The following is an 11768-nucleotide window of genomic DNA, read 5'->3' as shown; positions in this document are numbered from 1 at the left end:
AGCGAGCCATGCAGCCATGTTTTACACAGCCACTTCTCAAAAAACACGGCCATAAAACCCCAAACACAGCCTATAAATTTTATACTAACCCGTGCTAATCAAAATTTTGTGAAATTTTGTTTTGTGAAGTAATTTTGTGCATTTCTGTGGACATTTTTGTCAACGGTCAGCGGTTTCTCGGGGTGTGCCCAGTGCACGTGGTTTCCATATATGGAAGTTAAATCGAGAAAATCAAACTTACAGCCAAAAATATAGCATTCTTATTGGTCGGGCTTCAAAACGAGGCTTGAATGGAAGCAAAATACTACGAGTTTTGAGAGGTTCGCCAGCGAAGCTCAGCAGGTTTAGAATGAGTAGGTCATGTATTTAGATAAATATCTTTGCGAGTTTTTTATCATACAAGCCTGATAAACAGATGGACAAACTTTATACTTTACACTTTCCTATGTGCCCATTGCCAAATAATATTATAGTTTTTAAATTACCTAAATTAAATTAAATGAAACATAAAACTTGTCACCATCCTCAGTCACACCGGACTCGGCGCGCTGAGAGCCCACTCTCGCATTCATTAAGTTAGTAAATAAAATGTGTTAAATGCCTTATAAAATATAACTCACACTTAAAATTAATGCTTTTTTCATTTCTTTTTAATGCTCAGTTGCACTGTAAGCCCGGATAAGTTGAGTTTACTTAAAAAAATTGAGGAAAGTTGTTGCCTTAAAATAATTAAGTAATGATTAATTAACTTTTTAAAGTAAATTTAACTTAAATCATTTGTAATATCAACTGCTTTCCATAGTTATTACACTTAAATTATTAAGTTCAATGCACTTAATTCCAAGTTGATTTAGCTAAAAATATTTAGTTCTAAAAACTATGCAAAGCAGTTGATATTACAAAAGATTTAAGTTAAATGTACTTAAAAAATGTCAATGTTAATCATTACTTAATTTTTTTAAGGCAACAACTTTCCTCATTTTTTTTTTTAAGTAAAATCAACTTATACAGGCTTACAGTCCTTTTAAGGGCAAACCATTTTTGTTATTTCTATGTTTAAGTACCATGTCTATTGACTGATTAGTTAGAATTTGAGTTGAAGAAAGTAGAAGAAGAAAAAACAGGAAATTAAAATAACAAAATTACATTTTTATTTCAGCTCCTGAGAACATATTTTGCATAAAACAAAAGATTTAGACTCAACCTCTCTGCATTGTTGCTTTGGATGTTTAAAAGTGAACAGAACATCACAACAAATTACATCACATCTAAAATATGTGACTGTTTGTTTGTTTGTGTGACTGTTTGTGTGTGTGAACAAGATCTAGAAAATGAGCACTTATTAAAATGCAGTGTGCAGCATTACTAAGAGGACTCAGTGTGTGTGTGTGTGTGTGAGAACAAGAGCTAGAAAAATGAGCAAAAGAACATGTTTTGAACAAGCAAATTAGAGATATTGTTCAATGAAATGAAATAACAAAATCAGTGCCAATACCAAAAAACTACCTAAAACGTTTTTTTCTTAAAGTGCAGGCGTACAAACCTGATGCAAAGAGCACCTGATACATAGAGCAGTGGCGCAACTAGTCGAAACCCTGATTTCAGAGTCTGAATTTTGGGTACGAGCTGACTCTTCCCCAAGTTGAGCATCACCTGTTGCACAAAAAGGAAAATGTACCTCATGCACTTGGGATAGTCCAGATGTAATGCGTAAATCAGTTCAAAAAGGACACAGAAGGCCTGAGGAAGGTTGGCCAGCCCATCAAACACCACGTTCCCTTCCAGGATGATCCCAACTCTGGATGGGTTCAGTGGCGAGTTTTCCTCATTGATACAGAGGATTCCCACTGGAGTCTGACTGTATGACTCTTTGTTTAAAGATATTTTTTGGGGGGCTTTTTTCACCTTTATTGGATAGGACAGTGTAGAGACAGGAAATGAGCGGGAGAGAGAGACCGGGAGGGATTGGGAAATGACCTCGGGCCGGAATCGAACCCAGGTCCCCAGATTTATGGTATGGCGCCTTATTCACCTGAGCCACGACATCCACCTGAGCCACGACACCCCCCTGTATGACTCTTTGTCAGCTGTATCCTAAGAGGGAAAGAAAAAGATTAACAAGGAGAGGACAGAATCATGCTAGTTGGATAATATTCTGTCCACAAAAGATGCCTTTAGATGCTTACACGTACATGAAGCCCCACTTAAAAAATAAACTGTATAGTGAGAGATGTGAAAAGAAAGACACATTGCTCATACAGGATTTGAGGCCTGGCCTTGAGGATTTTCTTCTGTACAGCAAAATATTTTATTATTATTATTTATTTTATTTTTTGTGTGTTTTGTTTGTTTTTGTTAAAATATTTAATTTCAAACCTGTTTTATATGATTTTGATAGTCAAGTCTTTTCAGTTCTATTCACGCCATTGAACAATCAGAACAAACAGAAGTCTAAGTCTATGAAACAAATTAAGACGGGATTAAAGAACACGCAGCCGCAACCAGCACATTAATTGACTTACAGAGCAGGTCTTGAAGAAGGCAGAAGGATCATCTCCCAGGATGATTGGCAGTCCCCGAAGACAAAGGCACCTGATGTCTGTTGGCTCAGAGCTCTGGAAGATAGTACACACAATACAAGACATTTTTCTAAGGATACTCACATGCATTTGGCAAAGAAATTCTAGAAATTCCCAACAATTTCTTCTGACAATAATGAAAATATACAGGTACAATAGAAGACACAAAATTGCATTTAAGAAAGGAGGACTGGACAAAAGATGAGAAAATGAGGCATGAGATGATAAACAAAGAGAATGACAAGAAAAAGAATAGACAAAGAAGTAAAGAGGACATCAGAAGGGAAGAGATAAAACAAGAAAAGAAGGAGAAAACAGATGAGAAGAAACTGAGTGAAAGGAGAAAAACTTCAAGACAGAGAGTACACTTGACAAATAAAGTCACCTTTGTTTGATATAAAAGCGCTGCCAAAAGCTGACCAGTAAGTCCTCTCTTCTTCCTGAAGAGCTCAATTAGGTTTGTAGAGAAGCTGTCTAGTGAATCAAAGAAGTTCTCTGAGATTTTTCCCCACCACTCTGCTAAACTCACAATAAACCTGAAAAAAAGTAAATATACAAGCCCACGGTCAAGAATGTTATATTTTCTTATCTGTATGATTACGTACACAACAAAATAACAAAAGCTTTATTGGTGTTTATTTAACACGAAGTTGTGTTGTGCATGCGGGACAAGTGCATGTGAAGTGCGTTTAATGTTTTAAATGTACAAAGACATTGTTGATATTAACAGGGAATTGGTTGTGTTCTCGCATAACTTCCATGTTTCAGTCTATAATGTTTCAATAGTTGTGCTCTCTTTTCACAGCTAAAAGGACAGTACTTACACTTCCACAACATTGCATTTGATTTAGCAGATCAGACAGTTTGGGACAACTTTAACAGATTAGCTGATTAGTTTAGCAGTAGATTAAATGGCTAGTTTATCAGTAAATATAAGATTTAGATGTAATTAAATTGCTACTCATCTCCGAAAGAACAGCGTTCGCTTAACAGCACTTACCAAATTTTGTAGCAGCCGGAAAGCAACGAACAGCCCCTCAGTCACTCCTCAAGGAAAGTAGTTTGCTGGCGAACAATAGGGCGAACAGCTAGCTGCTAGTGCGATCAGAGACGGTTGGTGCTATGTCCTTGCTAGCTAACAGATGAAAGTTCGTGGAACTGGTAGTGCTGGCTGAAAAAAAATACAGCCTCTCCTCTCCTCCACTGACAAAAGTAGCAAAGAGAATATGTGCGTGGAACAGGTCGATGAAACTGGTGGACAATAAAATAAAACACTCCTCTCAAGGTTAAAACAAACAATCGACGATAGCCGACTGCCGCTTCAAACTTCTTCTTCGACAAGAGTTACCATGTATGGCAAGCACCAAAACGGACAGTCCTACTGGCATGCAGACCATGCATGTGTTGACAATTTTCGTGGTCAAAAGAAAAAGAGGTGTGGTCATAACTAAAACTTGTTAATTTAAGTACATTTAACTTAAATGTATTTCGACTATATCTACAAATGAGTTGACAATACTTATTTTTTTCTAGAAATGTCATCAAGCTTATATTTTTAAGTGCATTCTAATTAATTTTTTAAAGTATATTTCACATCCGGGCTTACAGTGCTCCAGAAGTCACCAGATCACACCAAAAAAAAAGAAATTTTCAAAATTTGTCCCCCTGTCATGACCAAGTTACACTCCCTACTTTCAGAAAAACACTCCCAACCTTCCCAATCCTGGCTAAGCCCCTGATAGATGGAGAGACAGACGGATGATTGATTGATTGATTGATAGATAGATAGATAGATAGATAGATAGATAGATAGATAGATAGATAGATAGATAGATAGATAGATAGATAGATAGAACCCCGATTCCAAAAAAGTTGGGACAAAGGACAAATTGTAAATAAAAACGGAATGCAATAATTTACAAATCTCAAAAACTGATATTGTATTCACAATAGAACATAGACAACATATCAAATGTTGAAAGTGAGACATTTTGAAATTTCATGCCAAATATTGGCTCATTTGAAATTTCATGACAGCAACACATCTCAAAAAAGTTGGGACGGGGCAATAAGAGGCTGGAAAAGTTAAAGGTACAAAAAAGGAACCGCTGGAGGACCAAATTACAACTCATTAGGTCAATTGACAATAGGTCATTAACATGACTGGGTATAAAAAGAGCATCTTGGAGTGGCAGCGGCTCTCAGAAGTAAAGATGGGAAGAGGATCACCAATCCCCCTAATTCTGCGCCGACAAATAGTGGAGCAATATCAGAAAGGAGTTCGACAGTGTAAAATTGCAAAGAGTTTGAACATATCATTTACAGTGTATAATATCAAAAGATTCAGAGAATCTGGAAGAATCTCTGTGCGTAAGGGTCAAGGCCGGAAAACCATACTGGGTGCCCGTGATCTTCGGGCCCTTAGACGGCACTGCATCACATACAGGCATGTTTCTGTATTGGAAATCACAAAATGGGCTCAGGAATATTTCCAGAGAACATTATCTGTGAACACAATTCACCGTGCCATCCGCCGTTGCCAGCTAAAACTCTATAGTTCAAAGAAGAAGCCGTATCTAAACATGATCCAGAAGCGCAGACGTCTTCTCTGGGCCAAGGCTCATTTAAAATGGACTGTGGCAAAGTGGAAAACTGTTCTGTGGTCAGACGAATCAAAATTTGAAGTTCTTTATGGAAATCAGGGACGCCGTGTCATTCGGACTAAAGAGGAGAAGGATGACCCAAGTTGTTATCGGCGCTCAGTTCAGAAGCCTGCATCTCTGATGGTATGGGGTTGCATTAGTGCGTGTGGCATGGGCAGCTTACACATCTGGAAAGACACCATCAATGCTGAAAGGTATATCCAGGTTCTAGAGCAACATATGCTCCCATCCAGACGACGTCTCTTTCAGGGAAGACCTTGCATTTTCCAACATGACAATGCCAAACCACATACTGCATCAATTACAGCATCATGGCTGCGTAGAAGAAGGGTCCGGGTACTGAACTGGCCAGCCTGCAGACCAGATCTTTCACCCATAGAAAACATTTGGCGTATCATAAAACGGAAGATACGACAAAAAAGACCTAAGACAGTTGAGCAACTAGAATCCTACATTAGACAAGAATGGGTTAACATTCCTATCCCTAAACTTGAGCAACTTGTCTCCTCAGTCCTCAGATGTTTACAGACTGTTGTAAAGAGAAAAGGGGATGTCTCACAGTGGTAAACATGGCCTTGTCCCAACTTTTTTGAGATGTGTTGTTGTCATGAAATTTAAAATCACCTAATTTTTCTCTTTAAATGATACATTTTCTCAGTTTAAACATTTGATATGTCATCTATGTTCTATTCTGAATAAAATATGGAATTTTGAAACTTCCACATCATTGCATTCTGTTTTTACTTACAATTTGTACTTTGTCCCAACTTTTTTGGAATTGGGCGGGCGGGCGGGCGGGCAGGCAGGCAGGCAGGCAGGCAGGCACCAGCGATAAATAGACAGAGACAGACAGACACCAGAGATAAATAGACAGAGAGACAGATACCGGACATAGAGAGAGATAGATACCATAGATAAATAGAGATAGATAGAAAGATAGATACCATAGATAGATAAAGAGACAGATAAATGCCATAGATAGAAAAAGAGACAGATAACACAGATCAAGAGACAGATAGATACCATAGATAGACAGATAGATACCGTAGATGGATAGATACCATAGATAGAGAGGACATACAGTACGTAGATAGATAGATAGATAGATAGATAGATAGATAGATAGATAGATAGATAGATAGATAGATAGATAGATAGATAGATAGATAGATAGACAGACAGACAGACAGACAGACACAGGTACCATAGATAGACAGAAAGACATAGATAGATAGGAGATGGACAGATACCATAGATAGACAGACACCAGAGACAGACAGATACTGTAGATAGATACATAGATAGTTTGATACAGACAGACACTAGATCGATCGATCGATAGATAGATAGATAGATAGATAGATAGATAGATAGATAGATAGATAGATAGATAGATAGATAGATAGATAAATGCCATAGATAAAGAGACAGATAACACAGATAGATCAAGAGACAGATAGATACCATAGATAGACAGATAGATACCGTAGATGGATAGATACCGTAGATAGAGAGGACATACATAGATAGATACCATAGATAGATAGATAGATACCATAGATAGATAGATAGATAGATAGATAGATAGATAGATAGATAGATAGATAGACAGACAGACAGACAGACACAGGTACCATAGATAGACAGAAAGACATAGATAGATAGGAGATGGACAGATACCATAGATAGATAGACACCAGAGACAGACAGATACTGTAGATAGATACATAGATAGTTTGATACAGACAGACACTAGATAGATAGATAGATAGATAGATAGATAGATAGATAGATAGATAGATAGATAGATAGATAGATAGATAGATGACAGCTACCAAAGATAGATACCAGAGACAGACAGATACTGTAGATAGATTGATAGATCCCATAGACAGATAGATAGACAGAAAGAGAGACAGATACCATAGACAGATCGCTAAATATCGTCAATAGGTACCGTAGACAGATCAATAGATATCGTAGACAGATCGATAGATATTGTTGATGGATACTGTAGACAGATCGATAGGTACCATAGAGTCTACGGCGTAGACAGATCGATAGATATCATAGACAGATCGATAGATATCGTCGATAGATACCATAGACAGATCGATAGGTACCGTAGACAGATCAATAGATATCATACAGATCAATAGATATCATAGACAGATCGATAGATATCGTTGATAGATACCATAGACAGATCGATAGATAACAGACAGATCGATAGATATCGTCGATAGATACCGTAGACAGATCGATAGATATCGTCAATAGGTACCGTAGACAGATTGATAGATATCAGACAGATTGATACCATAGACAGCTCGATAGGTAATGGAGACAGGTACTGTAGAAAGATCAATAGATACTGTAGATAGACAGACAGAGAGAGAGACAGATACCATAGACAGATTGATAGATGCTGTAGATAGATAGACAGAAAGAGAGAAAGATACCATAGATAGATCGATAGATATTGTCGATAGGTACCATAGTCAGATCGATAGATACCGTCGATAGATACCATAGACAGATAAAAAGAGAGACAGACAGATACCATACATAGATCGATAGATATCGTCGATAGGTACCGTAGACAGATCAATAGATACTGTCGATAGATGCCGTAGAGAGATCGACAGATACCATCGATAGATCCCATAGACAAATTGATAGATAAAAAGAGAGACAAACAGATACCATAGATAGATCGATAGATATCGTCGATAGGTACCATAGACAGAGAGACAGATACCGTAGATAGATCGATAGATATCATCAATAGATATCATAGACAGATCGATAGATATCATAGACAGATCGATAGATATCATCGATAGGTACCGTAGACAGATCGATAGATATCATCGATAGGTACCATGGACAGATCGATAGATATTAGACAGATCGATAGATATCAGACAGATCGATACCATAGACAGATCGATAGATACTGTAGATAGATAGACAGAAAGAGAGAAAGATACCATAGATAGATCGATAGATATCGTTGATAGGTACCTGTAGACAGATCTATAGATACCGTCGATAGATACCATAGACAGATTGATAGATACTGTCGATAGATACCATTGATAGATCCCATAGACAAATCGATAGATAAAAAGAGAGACAGACAGATACCGTCGATAGGTACCATAGACAGATCGATAGATACTGTCAATAGATACTGTTGATAGATCCCATAGACAAATCGATAGATAAAAAGAGAGACAGACAGATACCATAGATAGATCGATAGATACCGTTGATAGGTACCATAGACAGATCGACAGATATCAGACAGATTGATACCGTAGACAGCTCGATAGATACCGTAGACAGGTACCGTAGACAGATCGATAGATACTGTAGACAGATCGATAGATACTGTAGATAGACAGAGAGAGAGACAGATACCATAGATAAATCGATAGATGCTATAGACAGAAAGAGAGAAAGATACCATAGATCGATAGATACCATCCATAGATACCATAGACAGATTGATACTGTTGATAGATCCCATAGACAAATCGATAGATATAAAGAGAGACAGACAGATACCGTAGAGAGATCAATAGATACTGTTGATAGATACCATAGACAGATCGATCGATAGATAGATAGATAGATAGATAGACAGACAGATACCATAGATAGATACCAGAGATGGACAGACAGACACTGCCGATAGATAGATAGATAGATAGATAGATAGATAGATAGATAGATAGATAGATAGATAGATAGATAGATAGATAGATAGATAGATAGATAGATAGATAGATAGATACTGTTGATAGGCAGACAGATCGAGAGAGAACCTCAGCAATCTCAGCAGTGTGATGTTAATTTAATCTGCATATAACTCATGATCAGATATTTTTTCATGATATTCTCATTTCATCATCTTTTAGATACAACTGTATAATCATTTATAGCAGGTGAGTGTGTAGTTCATCCAGTTTTATATATTAATCTCATAGAACACCTCATTATTTCTCATGCATTATTCATTTGTTCATTTATTCAGTCACATCTATCTACAGAATCAATATGGACTTGTTCTTTTGTTTTGATGATTAATCACTGAATTAATCAAAAAGGGGGAGTGAAGAAAGGTTATGCTGAGTTTCCAGTTTTCCAATGTGTAGATCCATAATCCTGCTGTGTTTGTGATGTGTGGTGTCACCTGATATGTTTTCACCAACTGGTCTGGGTTAAAAATGTGTCATGAACATGCTCCATGAACACAGTACAGATTTGTCCAGCTCCTTGGGTGAAGGCCGTCTATGTTAAGGAGCGATGTTGAAACAGAGAACAGGAACGTGAAAGAATGTGCTTGTGAGAGGACCTGAGAGGCTCCGGTGTGACATCTTTATCTGTGTGGTGACCTTGGGTCAGGGAAGCCTCGGTATAAATATTATGAAAAAAGAGCTCCTGTTTGGAAAAGAGGGGAGGAGCTGGGCAGAATGAGAGAACTGAACGTGAAAGGACCTGTGGATGGATATGAAGCTTCAACAAAATGTCTTCACGCCTCCATTTTCATGCCAGTTTGCATCTTTATGAAGTAAACAGAAAAATTACTTCACAATTGAACAGACAGAAAGTGTTAGACAGACAGTGTGTAGGAAACCCCAGCACTGTCGCCACACTGCATCTGAGAGGAATAAACCCAAGAAGAATGTATGTGCACGCGTGTGTGGGGTGTTTGATCCATACCCATATTCAGGGATGCGTGTTTCATGGCGTGTGTGTGTGTACAATCTTCCTGACGCCTGAGGAGTGAGTTCAGTGCATGTCAAACCCCCAATAAAGTCTGTTATGCTTACGGAGCAAAGCAAAGTGCAGACATTATAGTCACCGAGACACTAATGTACTGCGGCATCAATCGTTCAAAATCATTAGGACTTAAAAAAAAAAAAAGACAAAACCTGAGATCATGAATAAACATCTGATGATGCCGTTCAGTCTCGCACTTTAACTCTTTCTGGCTTGGACTTCTGTAAACCGACACAGTGCTCCACCCTTCCACAGTAAATCAGCGTCAAATTACTGTCTGTGGTTTAAATATGAAAGGAAAATTTCTAAATCTTACACAAACATCTCTTTTATCCTGAATGTAGCCGATCAATAGAGACATGTTTACTGTCAAACGTTCGGTTCTGGAGTTTTGTCTTGAAGTGAAAGCAGAAAATGGAGAAGGGTCCATTTTTGAACTTCATAAAATTAATGCGGAGGCCAAGCATCGTTGGGTGAATCTGGGCGTGGATTTGGACTGTTGGCTGGGTTACTTCAAGAACATGTGTTCCATCAGCCAATCAGCTCGCAGCACACACTTCGGAGTGTTAGAATTCATCACGAAACTTACAAACAGAACCAAGCATTACGTTCATCTACGGCTGCATTAGTGTTATCTGTTAGCAGGCTAGTTCCCCGACTGGGGGAAGGGGGGCAATCGTAGATATATATACATATTTTTTTTCCAACAGCATATCAAGAAGTATCATATCTAGTACAGCCTACAGGCTCCTATCAGCCTGTATGTTAGGGTGGCTGGAGGTGTGGTGAATTAGGACCCAAAAGCAGAACACCCACACAGACAGTAATCCAAGAAGCGTAGTGGGTTTAATCCAGAAAAGGGCATGGCAAAAAATGTAAACAAAACTTGATTAAGAAACAATAACGAAAATAGTCTGGAAAGAGCTCAGAGGCTCCAACTCTCCCGCTTTAGGGAACATTTAGAAAATCCTCCCGACCTCCCGCTGACAACATAAAAATCTCCCGCCCGCCCTTACTACACATGATTAGTTAAAAAAATATATAACTTGATCATGGCCGTAGCCAGCTCTGAGGCCCCCGCGGTCTGGACCTCGGTCATTTTTAAGAGCTGAAAATACATTTGTACGCTAAATATTCAGCTGGATAAAAAAAATAAAGAATAACATTAAAATGTCTCTGTAAAAAGTGCATTGTTAATGATGTTAAACGTTGATTCTGTCTTCTGTGTCTGTTTGGTGCACGTGGCTCTGAGACCAAGAACACAAAAGCGAATGAGCGTGCGACTCGGGGAGGAACGCAGTGCAGGAGACACTTTTTTTTTTCATGGGAGCCATCAGCGCACTTTCATCAAGCTGTTACGTTTACATTTTCGAAGCAGCGCAGTTTTGTCCTCATTGCTTGGGCCAGATCAAACCATTAAACAAGCTTAAATTATTCTTACTCTTGCCACATACATGATTTTTTGTTTTCAAAACTGATGATATTCAGTTCGAACACCATGAAAAGTAATTTCAGGAATAGATCTCTTGTGTGGCGTGTAATTCACCTCTCTCATTTAAAGTGCTGATGACACGTTTTTGACATCTTTGGCGATGTTTTATAACATAAAAAGTAATTCCCGATGATCCATATATTAATTCACGAAGGCGCCTATTTTACAAGTTATGATAAAAAAACGCGGCTATTTGGGCAAATTTGACGGGGCTGCAGCACCCAGGAGACGAATGAGGAGGAG

The 11768-nt window shown here is 38.2% G+C and overlaps 1 long non-coding RNA gene across 1 annotated transcript; it reads right to left on the bottom strand.

Annotated features, from left to right (window-relative positions):
* Positions 1-1948: 1948 nt before the first annotated feature.
* Positions 1949-3233, bottom strand: LOC132888533 (uncharacterized). Its single transcript, XR_009654945.1, has 3 exons — positions 2965-3233; positions 2523-2615; positions 1949-2094 (listed from the first exon to the last, which is right to left on the bottom strand). It is a non-coding gene; the product is annotated as an uncharacterized LOC132888533 (long non-coding RNA).
* Positions 3234-11768: the final 8535 nt, after the last annotated feature.

Source organism: Neoarius graeffei, chromosome 7 (genome assembly GCF_027579695.1).
Source record: "Neoarius graeffei isolate fNeoGra1 chromosome 7, fNeoGra1.pri, whole genome shotgun sequence".
In the NCBI taxonomy this organism is placed as follows: Eukaryota; Metazoa; Chordata; class Actinopteri; order Siluriformes; family Ariidae; genus Neoarius; species Neoarius graeffei.
The sequence above is the reverse complement of the archived record's forward strand: the minus strand, read 5'-3'. Positions and strand labels throughout refer to the sequence as shown.